The sequence below is a fragment of the Vollenhovia emeryi genome, unplaced genomic scaffold (assembly GCF_000949405.1).
Source record: "Vollenhovia emeryi isolate VEMERY1.0 unplaced genomic scaffold, V.emery_V1.0 DF939139.1, whole genome shotgun sequence".
In the NCBI taxonomy this organism is placed as follows: Eukaryota; Metazoa; Arthropoda; class Insecta; order Hymenoptera; family Formicidae; genus Vollenhovia; species Vollenhovia emeryi.
Window position 1 is genome coordinate 922922 of NW_011967227.1, and position 13940 is coordinate 936861.

General features: G+C 36.4%; 1 protein-coding gene across 1 annotated transcript in view; it reads right to left on the bottom strand.

Moving 5' to 3' along the window:
* LOC105567265 (CUGBP Elav-like family member 2) overlaps nucleotides 1–13940 on the bottom strand; it is a 326569-nt gene that overhangs the window by 144587 nt on the left and 168042 nt on the right. The window lies entirely within an intron of this gene.

Genomic DNA, 13940 nt, shown 5'->3' on the forward strand with positions numbered 1-13940 from the left:
TTAATTACTTCGATGTCCTCTCGAGCAACTGGAGGTTCAAATTCCCTCAGGACAGTAGTTTATCTTGATTACCTTTAGTCCTTTAGACCTTAGTCCGGGATTAAGAGGGATGATTGAGTAGTCCGCAAGGGCCACGTCTGGCTTGGGCTTCTGGTGTTATATGAAAACACCCTGTCAGAATGATTTGTTCTTATTGCATCGAAGTAGCAAGATTAAAGAGTATAAAACTTGTTTTTAATAACGTATCCGCTCTATCGCTTGGATTTACGTAATCGGAAAGAGCACTACCGTCTTCGTACTTTATTCCAGATTTTCCGGAGCAATTTGCCATCTACATGTGCATGCGCCTGTGCACTGCGTTTTAATATTATGCAGATACGCAAATAATGACGACTGGAAGAAGGGACGCGTGTAATAGCTGCGAGATGGAAATAGTTTGTAACAGACGCTACGATCTTTCCGCGTTGATGCCGCGCTAACCATCTCCCACCGCCACATCCACCCATAATGCCAACAAACTCAAACCCTAACTATCGACTTCCTGTCCAGTGACCAATCATCGAGTCCGCTTACAACCACGAAGCGAAGCGTCACGTTAAAGGACTTTCAGGGAACCTACTTTGGTATCCTTTAAAGGATTATCTTCGTCACCGTGTTCAAAGTCATCTTCAGAAACCATTCAACCACCCATTCAAGTCACCCGATATTTGATGAACGTATGTTCTAAAGTGCAGAACCTCAAAGAACCACCTTCGCGAAGACGACAAAGTTTTTGTTGCATTCAGTGAATCGGTTTCTTTGAGAAAGCCGCGCGTCGATTAATAACGATTTATCGTGATGAACCATCTTACCAGAATACATCGGAATTATTAAAAGCCTTTTACACGTGTGTAGGTGTGTGTATGTGTGTGTGTCTGCTGTGGTGTCGAGTGCTTTCGCAAATGATTAATTATTTCTGTGACGCGAAGAAGTTTTGCTTAGATGCGCGATAATGGAAGCGACGAAAGCTTTTGTTCGTGTGACAGTGATAAAAAAGTTTAACCTTTGTGAGTGTCGCAGAAGTAAAAAAAACATTCCCCGCAAATGCGATCGGCCAAAAATTTACAAATTTAGGTAATGAAGTATAGAAAATAATTCGCTGGATGTAAGATTCCAAAGGGAAAGAAGCGGAAAATTTGTCAAGTAGAAATGTAAAGATCGACACGTAAGCTCGCACGAGAGCTTGATTTTAATCAAGATTGAACGATCCACGAAAATTTAGTTTCACGAAGGCAACTAGCTTAATGTTTCGTATTATGCCCCGTGATGGATGCTACTCGTTAATTTTATAATTTTACCAGTGAGCGGTGTGATAAGTGAGATAGAGTCGAATTTACGTAGAAAAAAAACCAAACTAAGTAGACAAAAAGAATGCGAGGAAAAGGATATAAGAAATGATAAGGAGAAAAAAAGAAGAAAACAAGTAAAATGGGAGCTACAAAAGGAAGAGTGGGAGGAAGAGGAAGGAGGACGTAAAAGGGGAATAAAAAAGGAAAAATGGGGAAAGGGAAAGGGAAAATAGAAGGAAAAAAATGAGAGAAAGAAGTCAAAGAGAGGAAGGATGGAATGCAGGTGAGAAAGCGGGAAGAGAAGATGAGTAAGGGAGGTGAGAAAGAGGTCGGTGGATGATTGGCTACCCGAGCCACCCCCAGTCGCGAAGTACTAATATCAGGGTGGGTGGGATATACTCTTACAAATTGTCTGCCGGCGCGTCGTAGGGGGTCGCGCGCAGAGGGGGATTTGTCTCCATTAAAGGGATTGAGGTTTTGTCGTACTCCACTTCCACACTCTCTTTTCTCTCTCCCCGACAACGCCCTACTTATATTTCGCGCCTGCTCCTCGCCACGCTCTATCATTCCTTTCTCCGGTGTTCTCTCGCGCCCTACCGTGCACACCTCGTCTCATCGAGGCGCACGCCAGATTGGAAGACGAATCTTTCACCAGCAACAAGCTTCTTCGCGAGCCCACATCTAGTTAGCGTGCCCGAGTACTTTGTTTTTTGCTCCTTGAGACGCAACCTAGTCAAACATACTAAACTCTCGCTAGTTACTTCCTCGTTTTACGGTTTTACGGTTTGTAGATCCCGCTTTCTTTATACCTGCAGAATGCTCCAGCATCTTAAAATTAGACTTAATGAACGCTACAAACAGAACAAACATCAGAAACTGCTAAGATGCCTTATTTTGAAATTAAGGTGTTTTTACAAATTAGAAATTATATTTAAAAATAAAGATAAATAAAGAAATAGTATATTTCCCAAATTAATTTTAACTAAATTTAAAAAAACTTAATTTTAAAACAAGTTATATTGTTTCATATATAATGTTACAGGTGAAAAAGTGTAAAAGGTATTATTTTTATTAACTTCTTGTTAAGCAGAAAAAGAATTCCAAAGTCGAACAATCTGTACAATCATTCTTGCAAAAAGGATTCTGGGACGTTTTGTAAGAGGTCACGAGGGGACACGCTGTGTAGCTCGGGTTGTGTCGACTCGATAAAAAGAGAAAGAAGACTTTGACTCGATATTATTTTATCGGATAGTTTTCGCTCGAGACCGACTGAGGAAAAGAATGGGGCACGTAAGAGCGGCTGATCGAGTTGATCTACTGTTTCCACCGCGAAATCGGGTCAACCCCGTTTTCGCGCGGGTATATCACCTTTTTCTTTATTCAAACGATACCGTTGCCATTCGCAAGGAAGCAGGTCTCATAAAAAGTGTTGAATGATACCGTATTACTTATGCGAGATGGAATGGAGTTATCTGCCACAATAATTCACAAAAACAAGGAAATCAAATCAGTAATTACAATCTCTCGGAAATATTGTAAAAAATTTCATTTTAGAAAATGTTTTAAAATACTCACGATTCCACCTGTATACAATAATTCTAATAGTGTTATATGATATAATGTAGTATTATTTGAATATATTATTGCAATAGAGTTTTTTTTTAAAGAAATAGTCGAAGTAATATAATGCCTCAAATCTTACTAGAATATATCTTACTTAAATATAAGTAAGAAAAATGTAGCAAATGTATATTTAATAGCAAGCTAGTTGTTTTAAACTAATAAAATTTGCAAACTGGCAATGTCTTTTAAAAATTAAAAAGTCAAATTAAATATTATAGAAGCATCTCTTTCCCTCTTTTCGCCTTTTCTTTTTGACACAAGGCATCTTTATCAACATACACTTTATTACTTTACGTTGTTAAAGTATATGTACGTATATATAACATGACGATCATCTCAAAGAATTTCAATTCAATATCCTCGTGAAAATCTCGCTGTCATAATTCTTCCGTAATATCTTATTTTCACATCTAACATCATTTCTAATAAATTGTAGCACGATTGTTAGCGCCTGATTCGGATGTCGAATCGACCAAACCTGACGATGACACGCTGTGACAGAAATACATATGTGCCTACATATATTTGCGACCTCTTCGACACGTTATTCTGGCCAGGAAAAACAAACGAAGCGCGATTCAACGCTTTGTGGTGCGTTAGATTTTGTCGGATGGGCTGTTATCCGTGCGCGTAGTAGTGTTTGTATTTATATCTGGTACATAGATAGGGGCTCGCACTTGACCAGGCGAAAAACGTGTGATAAATCGACGCAATTTGTTACGCCGATCACCGTTACAAGTGTGCTCCCATAAATTCAGAAAGAGATCTTATTGCCCGGAAGATTCCGATGTATGTCATAATGGGAGATAATATTGGGATCCGTTCCAAGCCATTGTATCCAATCGTTCTCTTTGTGGATCGAGAGAAACATAGTGTACGCGTACAATCTTTATCGGAATATATTTGAATCGGTAAATAGGAAAACACAGTCTCTGAATTTTTACAAGGGAGAGAAAAGTCTCCGTATAAAAAGCTGGAAGAAACCTTGCGATATACTCTTAATTTTATTGAAATGATAAAATAAAATTTCCTTTAAATAAAAATTCCCCCTGTTCAAACAATGTAATTTTTCAAATAGAGAAGCTACCCGAATAAATTATTTTATAAATGAAGTATGTCTTTCGTGTCGAAATTTCGTTCTTTCTAGAAAAGCAGAAAGAAGTTGAAATAATTGTATCGTAAAATATACAAAAATATTATTTTCAAGTGAGCGAGTATACTATTTCGTCGACATATGTATATAATCTGTTATAGATTTTACATTATGGAAAAGAAATAAAAAGCAAATGGAAGATTTAAAAAAATAGAATACGAAGTAGCAAAGTAGTAAAACTTTTAAGAACATGTCACATTACAATCTTTGCTAATGGCATAAAGTTTTGCAAAGGTATTTATATTGTATATGGTGTATTTTAAATGCAACAAAGATGAAATTAAAGATTCGCATACAAACGTTAAACATATTTTATAACTTTTAGAGAGTTTTTAATTGAAAAAATCTTTTAATTGAAAAAAAAACTTTGATTGAATGTTTCATATCTCGAAATTTTATATCGATACATGGTAAAAAATTGAACACAACGAATACGTTTCAACGATCACTGCCAACGTGACATGATTCTTCGTTAAATATGCGTAATGGTCGGAACTATATGGTGTCCTAACCGTAGCCGGATATCTCGAAGTCTCGAAGGTAGTCGACACCTGCCGTGGTTAGATAAGCTCCGTGCAAATTTACCCGACTTACTTTCAGAATCAGCCGAAATACGGTTACATTGCACTCCAGCTTGCACCTCTCTCTTACTCTCTTCCCTCCCGTCTGCCCTCGCAGAAGCGCTCAAATATTTGCGCAATCGATGGCAGTTTTGCCGCGGCGTAATGGCAAGAGAAGCGAGAAATTCTCGCGGTCCTATATTCGAGAACAAAGAGATGCAAGGAGGTGGAAAAGAGGCGAAACGGCGGGAAGGAGGGAAGAAGACGAACGGAAGTTAAGAGCGTAGCGAAACTCGGGAAGATGGAAGAAAGAGGAGAAAAGTACAAACGCAAAGCAAGAAGAAATGAGACTTTCGACGAGGATTCGAGAAATTAAACTTCGCAACGTTCCTTGTAATCCTGGCTGCCAGCCAGAACTTTTACCATGCCGTATTTATTGTTAAGCATAAATTCTCGCGTTCAATGGATGTAATATAATAAGAAAATTGTCACTACATTTGATATTAGTTGAGAAATGTAATTTACAAAGTGTCGTGGCCACGTTAGAGATACAATAAAAGCTTTGTTGATAATGTATTTTTCTGATTATATTATTCTGCTGTATTTTCCATTAATCTGTTTCCTACAAAGATATATACAAAATTTTATTAAAACTTTTTCTTAGTAGTAGTAACTTTCAACAGTTTAGATTTGGAAAAATGTTAAGTAATGAATAAAAACGGTAGAAAATGTTTCAGCTACACTTTTAATTTATATAAATTTATCTTTGTATACATATATGTATACATATATGTATACAACATGGCAATTGAAATGAATTGATTGAATTGAAATTAAAGAGTTAATTTAATCTCTTTGCTTTGCAAAAGTACGTTTCAATAAAACGTTATCTGTTAACAATGTCGACGTTTATCAATGAAATTTTGAAACTGCGCCCAGTACCGGCCGATGCCATGAGTTCCACAAGATTACGGGGATCAGGAGCCGTTTAGTCGCAACTCCGATGAGACTTTAACTGGCTTTAGTCAAAGTCACGTAATTCCTTACGACGAAAACGTAACGAGTTCGCGGCAGAAGGATTCCGTAGGGGAGAACCGCCCTCGTCGTCGGGGGTAACTCGAAAAGTAAAAGTCCCAAATCCCGTACGCAACTTTAAATTAAAGCAGTTCGTTTTGCCCGCCTTTCGTGTTTTTATCATCCCGCTAGGTGTGGCATTTTCGTGATCCGCAGAAAAGAAATGAAAGGGAGAAAAGAACAAGACATTTGAAACGCGTGTAACAGTTTCCACTTTTTTTTTCATAGGGTAAACCGCTAAAATAAAATGAGAATTTCTCAAACTTTAGCAGAAACTTCCTAAGTTAAGTTTTCCTTGTTATTTGTTAAAGACAAATTAATTATAATTTTTGTTAATAAATATAGAAATAAAAGAATCTTTTCCAAATTATAAAAACAGATAAAAATAAGATTTATTAATTTTACTTGGATAAATAATTTTGAATAACTGACGATTTGAATCTATAGAGGGAAGTCCCCTATTATAAGATAGGCTCCAAATAATAAGTTGCGGAGTTTCTGCTAAATTAATAGGCATCATCTGTAGTTTCCACCACACATTTATTGTCCTGGGAATAAAATCTGTTTAGTGGAAAATTGATTGTTAGATCGTGCGATCTTTCGAAAAAAGAGTTGTGATTGAATTTGAACGTTGAAAACCTACTATCTCATAATAGAAAACTTTTCTTTATATAAATTCCACCATTTAGATTAAAACGGTACCCTAACCCGTAGCAACTTGACGTATATTTGCGTCTTTTAAGCATTAAAAGAATAGTGCGAGCATTCTAGAGATGCAAAGCACGCCACGAAAATTAATTCGCGCGAGATTTACCAATCTTTGTATTTACACGCACTTGCAGCACGGATGGAATCCTGAGTGGGATCCAGCAGGAGGGATGAACAAAGGGCAGAAAGGCGTCATTAAGGCTGAGTGATCGACGAGCGGGTGTCGGAAATACTAAGCAAGTGCCGTTTGCCGACTGGAAGCACGTGCCAGTTCTTGGCGCGGGAGCAGTTTGCCAATTAATTAGAGCTGTTTCCGGTGGTGTCATCAGTAGGTATCGTCGATCCGCCACCGCAATTAATTTCGGCACCGCGAACTCGTGGGCAAAGATGGAACGTAACGTAACGGGAAATAAGTTGCACCAATTGCTAGAGATCTCACCCTTTCGTGTTTTGCATCATGCAAAGTGAAATTGGATTGCACTGGTAAGGGCAATTTTACTTTGAAAATTTTACAAATTATTTATCAAGCTAAGATAAGAAATAACAAAAACATCGTAAATATCAATTTAAAGTTAACGAATTATTCATGTTGTTACATAAAAAATTATAACTATTGACCTATTAATCGAAATAAGTTTTTAACATATTTTTGCAACTGAGAGTAATTTAAATATTCTTCTGTATTATCTCTGAAATTTGAAAATAATTAATTTTACATGCTGGAGATACGCGCATGTCTCGTTCAACACGATTGTCTTTGATATTTTGAGAAAAATGATGCGGTATCGCGCTTTGAAATCCCTGCGCAATTATCTAAAGCTTTTTGACTCTCGATATATACGACATACTCAGTTATCAGCTCGACGGTGCCGTTATGGGACTTCAAAAATTTATCTGTCTTCGAAAAGTCCGTTACTCTCCTGCGAAAAGAACCAACAACTACCTTGAATCCGGCTTGCTCGTGTTGGAACACAAGCACGCTCGGAAGCAGCTTTGCGATACTTCCGCGCCAGAGTTTCGTTTAAAGTTTCTCGCGTAATCCTGAAGTGCACAGTGTACGACGACTCCGACGTTCTTCACGATTTTGGTAGCCTTCGGAAAAGTTAGGAGACAAAGCGACACGAGAAAGTAACCATTAGGCGGAAAATAAAGGATTTATGACGATATTGTTCGAAAGAAGATAATGCGGAAACAGATGAACTAAAGAAATTTTTCCTGCAATATTCAATTCTAATCTTGAAAATATAGCTACACGCATTTCAGTTATTTTCTATTTCTGTTCAGCTTTGGACCACCATCTCTCTGTATTTGAAAGTACGATAATTTCTTGTCCCTACGATTGTCTTACGATGACAGTTACAAATACCTGCATTCTTAAGTCACAAGACAGTTATTGTGCGTCATTTTAAGGGGGGAGCCTACTTTAGAAGGCCGAAAATAATGTGTCTTTTAAGAATTTTTTTCTAAAGAAACAATAATGTTTAGGTTTGTAACACGTTTAGGATGTTTTAATACAACATTTGAACTACAGATACAAATTTCTTCAATAAAAAAAAGTTACATTTTCACTAAGTAATTTAATGTTAACTTTCGTGCGTCGCCATCGGAGTTGCGCCACTGTGTACAGCCTAGCGTCCTCAATTCTTGTCTAAATAAAAAAAACCAAGTATATATTTAATTGTCATATAATTTTACCCTATGTAAACGACAAAAAATTTTTTTAAGTAGAAAACTTCAAATTCTGTACGACTTTGAAGAAAAAGTAACGATTTTCTCGAGGCAATATCCATTCGTTTATGCAAAAAATAAATAGTTTAAAGTGACTTTTTATTAATTTTTTTGGTTTACCGAGGATGGTTGACTATTATCTAACTAAAAAACTTTGAACGAAGTTGATAGGTCAAATAATTTTTTCTTAATCGTGTACACAAAATTAGAGAACTCCGATGGCGCACGAAAGTTAACATTAAATTACGTAGTGAAAATGTAACTTTTTTTTATTGAAGAAATTTGTATCTGTAGTTCAAATGTTGTATTAAAACATTCTAAACGTGTTACAAACCTAAACATTATTGTTCCTTTAGAAAAAAATTCTTAAAAGACACGTTATTTTCGGCCTTCTAAAGTAGGCTCCCCCTTAAGACAACCTTTCTGCTCAGGTGATGGTGGTCCAATGTTAACCAACAGAAAATCGTGAAATAAAAACCTGCGCACTGTATAGGCAAAGTATACGTGAACCATAGCGTCGATTTGCTAAGAACTTGGAAAATCTCACTTCCGCAGATCAGTACTGTTACGACTTCACGAGAGTTCTCGTCAGTTATTTTTCTTCAGTCCTTCGTTCAGTCTTCATTCGTGTACTCCTCAGTTATCCATTTTACAGTCAGACAGTCAGTTGTTTCTTTTATCAGTTCTTCACAGTCTTTAACCGTGTATTTAATTAAAGACGCTTGTCACCGCAACTTGGTGAGTCAATCGTCAATCAATCATTCAGAGTTTAGATCTTTCATATCCGTTTTCATTTTTTTTCATATCTATTATTTAGGGTATCATCTAATAACCGATTTCTTGTAAAATCGTTCCATGGACAAAGTCGAGGAGACACAATTAATCAACATTAGACTGTGAATGACTCGTTCAACTGCTAAAGAAAAGACTCATATCGCAAGAATGCCTGGACAATCAGTTCCGAGCACCGAAGAAATTCGACGTATCACCGAATGCTAACATCGGAGACAAAGATCACGAAGGTCGCGAAGAAAAGCTGAAAAACTGCGGGAAAGAGCTCGGATAATAAAAATGTTATACCCTGCTCGAATAAAGATCCGATCAGCGCATCGCTCATTAAAGACGTTATACACATATATAATACTGTCGCAATATTGACATATAAAGTCTTGTACAATGCATTCGTCTTGAAATAAACTTATAATTGACAAATATTACGTGAACTGAAATAATCTAAACCATTGTTGGTTAATGAAAAGTTTATGGAAAAAGTCATTAAAAGACGTCACGGTTATTAAAAAAAATAAAAATATAACAATAAATTCACTTCGGTGAAATGCATGCTGTCTCCGTTATGTCAATTTTCGCTTGGCAGCAGTCGGAACAAAAAAAACAGATAAATATAAAAAAAGATCACTATAACATTTTTGTAAAATACGAATTAGTAAAAAAAAACGGATCGGAATCACAGCAAGTGTTGCGTGTATATGTGGAAATTGCTACATGTGTGAATTTATCAAAATACTTGGACAAGAGAAATTGATTACAGTGAACGACGCTGAAGTACACTTGGTATAGCCTTTAAGAAGGGCATCGATTTTCTCGAGCTATTTCCAGGCATTGTACATGACTGACAAATAGTAGAGCCGATCTTTATAGCGACCCTTAAAGATAGTAACGTCGACGAAGTTCGGCTTTCTTCAGCGTGAAAGAGCAAGGTGACGCGAGCATGGCGCGACTTAAGGACGATTAATAGGGCCATGTGATTAATAGCAGGGTGTACTTCTGGGCGTAACGAGCAGCGCAAGGTCGATTCGCGTTTCCGTTTAAGACAAACAAATTCTCCGAGCGATTCGCGCGCAGAGAGTATTTCGGTGCGCGAGAGATACGGTTTTAGAGCGAAGATGCAAGAGACAAGCGCACCTCGCAACTATACTGTATATCCACACAGTAACAGGATGCTTGTCGAAGAGGAATTCGCAATCGACACAGGGAAACATCGCCGCGCGAGAGCTCTGTTAATTTAACTAAAACATTTCCCGACGTCTTTTCGCCGGGCGGAACAACGGAATTCCACGCGGAAAATTGTGCGACGGGAGACAGCAGCCCCGGCTCTCCTGTTTGCAGAGAATCCTGTTGTCGTCCTTGTCGTTCCCATATCGTGTCGCGCAAAGTAGCGGAGTATCGAATTCCGCTACTTTGCGACAAGAAGCGGCGCAGTCGGACACTTTCGGGATTCCGATATATTGGCTACGATGGCAATCTCGAAGGTCTTCATTGCGAACACGGTTCCGCACTTGTTTTAATCGGGCATAAAAGGAGTTTGCCGCGAGTTCGCTGTCTCCTATTGACTCACCAAATTGAACATTCCATGGATTGCTCACTTTGGCGATATTGATTTCAAAGCAGATGACTTCGCCATTTAATCCGTTTCGCGCAAATCTCGTATTCCGTGAGTGGACATACCCGAATTAGTATGATAATACCTGAATTAATTATGTTAATGTCCGGCTGAAGTTACTTTGTGATGAGATTAGCTCACCTTGATATGCATATTGCAATAGAAGGTTCCCGATCATCAATATCATCATAGGACCGTAATTTAGAAATATATACAACTATTATTTATGTACATTTATATTATCATATGTTAATTACAAGCAATAAGTGCAAATTCTTTTAGACAAAGTATTTAGAAATTTTTTGAAAATAAAAAAAATCTGTTAGTCGTTAAACACTTTTTGATCTGCTAGATAGCTAAATAAAGTACTTGCAAAATTAACAAAAGTAAATCGGGAACAAATATTTTAAAAGAACTATAATATTCTTAATGCATAGTTTTTCTTAAAAGTTTTATATGTTATAAATTATATCTGACTTTTTTGAGTGTTCACCAGTAAAGAATTGATTTACCTATCATGACATTTACGTTAAATTCCAAAGCAATTTGATTAATTAAAAATAGAATTAGACAAGAATGCCTTTAGTCATATCATGCTTTTCATATTCAACTTTAATTAAAAACATTTTATTGAAATGATAGAGCTATATTAAGACTGGTTTTATGGAAGCGTCTAAAATTAAATAAATGAAAAACGGATTAAAATATTGTAATTATCAATGGAACGGCTGAAGCAATTTTTTTCATTATGTGACATTACGAGTATTTCCGTGAATAATTTAAACTTTATATTTATCCTGGCGTAAATCAAATATATTCCACAGGTACCCCTTGTTAATTTTTAATAGAACTTATGTGCCAAGCTCGGCTCTGCGGCTTAATTAATATAGAATTTCTGGAAATTTAGCGTTTTATTTCCACCGTCGAGATAAAACGCCTCGATGCACCGTGGAATTTGCTTTCTGACTCACTGTTTGGCCAGCGACAGACGAGATCACCCTATGCGTATTATTCTCGAGTATATTATTCCGATATGCATTTTACTTAAGTAGCATACTATTTACTCTGATTGTGTATGTGTGTATTGAATGCTTACAAAAGAGATTCTACCGATTGGCATTTGTGATTATCAGACTGATGAAAAGTGGTCCATTTGAAGATTTATAAAATCGACATTAATTTGACGAGAGGAACGCGACGAGGAAATTTCCTAATATGACATTGTCAACTAAAAGTTAATTGGGAAACAGTAATTAGCTCGTTTTATTGTAAAATTGAAACTCCACGTTGACAGAGATTTCGAATCTAAAATGCGGTGCATTAAACAAACGGCCCGCGAGCGGGACATTAATTCACCATTACGTCATGGTAATCAAGTTAAATTTTCACAATGGGGAACGAATTTCATCCCAGTTGTACTGCCTGCCGCCATCAATTTTGCAGGTGCGCATGACGTTTACAATTCGCCCACATTAATTATTCCGGAAGTTCTCAGAATCCTAACATTTCGCGCCTTCCGACTCGGATAGTGCATCACGTACATTTTACATATAGATCTACTTATCTGCAGAAGATTTCTGAAGTCTGCTTCGTCAAGAAAATTCATTTAAATTACCAAGAAGCGCGAAATAAGATACGTATAGCAATTGATTATTTTCCATATTGATTATATTGAATTTTTGAAAAGTAATTTCTGTCTATAATCCAATATAGTTTTACTCACAATATAAGATAGTTTTATGAGAAGTACAATAAAATTTTGAAACTTCTTTGTTTTTCTAGTTCTTTCTTCTCATACACACACTACACGTATATCATTTAAAGATCAGTTGCAAGAATACTGTCGCTACAAGTCATACAAAAGTAATATTATAGTTATAGAAAAATAATAGTATAATTGAAAAATTTTTAATTGAAGAAAGTAACTGTTTTAAATTGTCCATTGTAATTAATAAAATTTTACGTACTTATAAAAAATTATTTGTACTTTAAGTTTCTAGCGGAGAGTGTTTGTCACAAAGCTACAGTTCTCTAGCTGCTTTATTGTACAAAAATTAATGACGCGACGGAACACTTTTCTTCTTTTTCTGCTCGTCATTATATGTATAGAATGCTCCACGGTAATTCGATCATAATTATGCTTGGTAATATCCACGACGAACTCCGGCCGTATGGAAATCGATATTCCTAACATACACATCGGACAATCGGGTTACCACACAATGCCTGACTTTCATATCGGCCGCAAATTTGAAGTCATCTGTACAGTGAAAGTAATTGAGCAAACTTTCACCGGTGCAGACGACGTTTAGCGAGCGTTAAGGCTCGTTATTAGTGAGCACGTGCATATTTCAGTGACAGCCGCGTTACAAGCGCGCCTGTATTCGGACGTGGGGAGACATAAGAGAGTCTCGTGGGGTTGCTCTCTCGCCTCGCGATCGATATACCGAGCAAGGCTCATAGCAGCGACCTAACTACACATCAATCGTTGCATTTCTCTTTACTTTCTTCATCTGAATGCGAATGGGAACGATAAAAAGTAATTTTTGTTTTAAATTCTATAAGAAAATCTTGTTTAAAGACAGTTTCTTCAATACCGTTTTAGTTTTACACAACATGTTACGAATCTTAAAACAATTATTAGTTTCACATTTTTAAGTGCCATCCGGCATTACTTTTGTATTTAATAACTTATCTATTTTTTAAAGTTATATTTTTAATTTAAAAAATTTGTAAGGACAGTTGATAAAGATTATATTAAGGATTATTGAATAATACTATCCGTTTAGCAAATAGAATTTTGAAAAAAGCTAAATTATTTGGAATAATACTAAATACCGATACGCTCCATTGCGAGACTACATCAATAATAGTATAGCGCAACAACACCAATTATATTGAAAATTTGATTACATCGAAAATGTTGAGGGATCAGTTTGGTGGAAAATATGATTTTCGGCGAATGAATCTATTCAATGAATTTATTGGCATAATTCAACTTGAAGAACAGTTTTCAAAAATGAGATGAATCGGAATTCCAATTATTTGTTAATCGAATAGTATTAGCATTGCATGCGTAATCCGCCTCCTATATTTGTTAATCGAATAGTTTTAGCATTGTATACGTAATCCGTCTCGTATATATGTATATATCTTCTTCATGACATATTTCTCATTATTTTATCATAATTATCGTATCGCAATTAGCTGCGAGAAGCACGAAAATAATAATCGAGCACGAAATCCATCTGTACCCTTCATAAAGAGCGAAATATATTCAATTCTCGAATGATTCTCGCATGAGGAGCCAAACGTATCCGGAATTAATCTTGATCTACGATCATGTCTCACGTTTTATCGTTCTT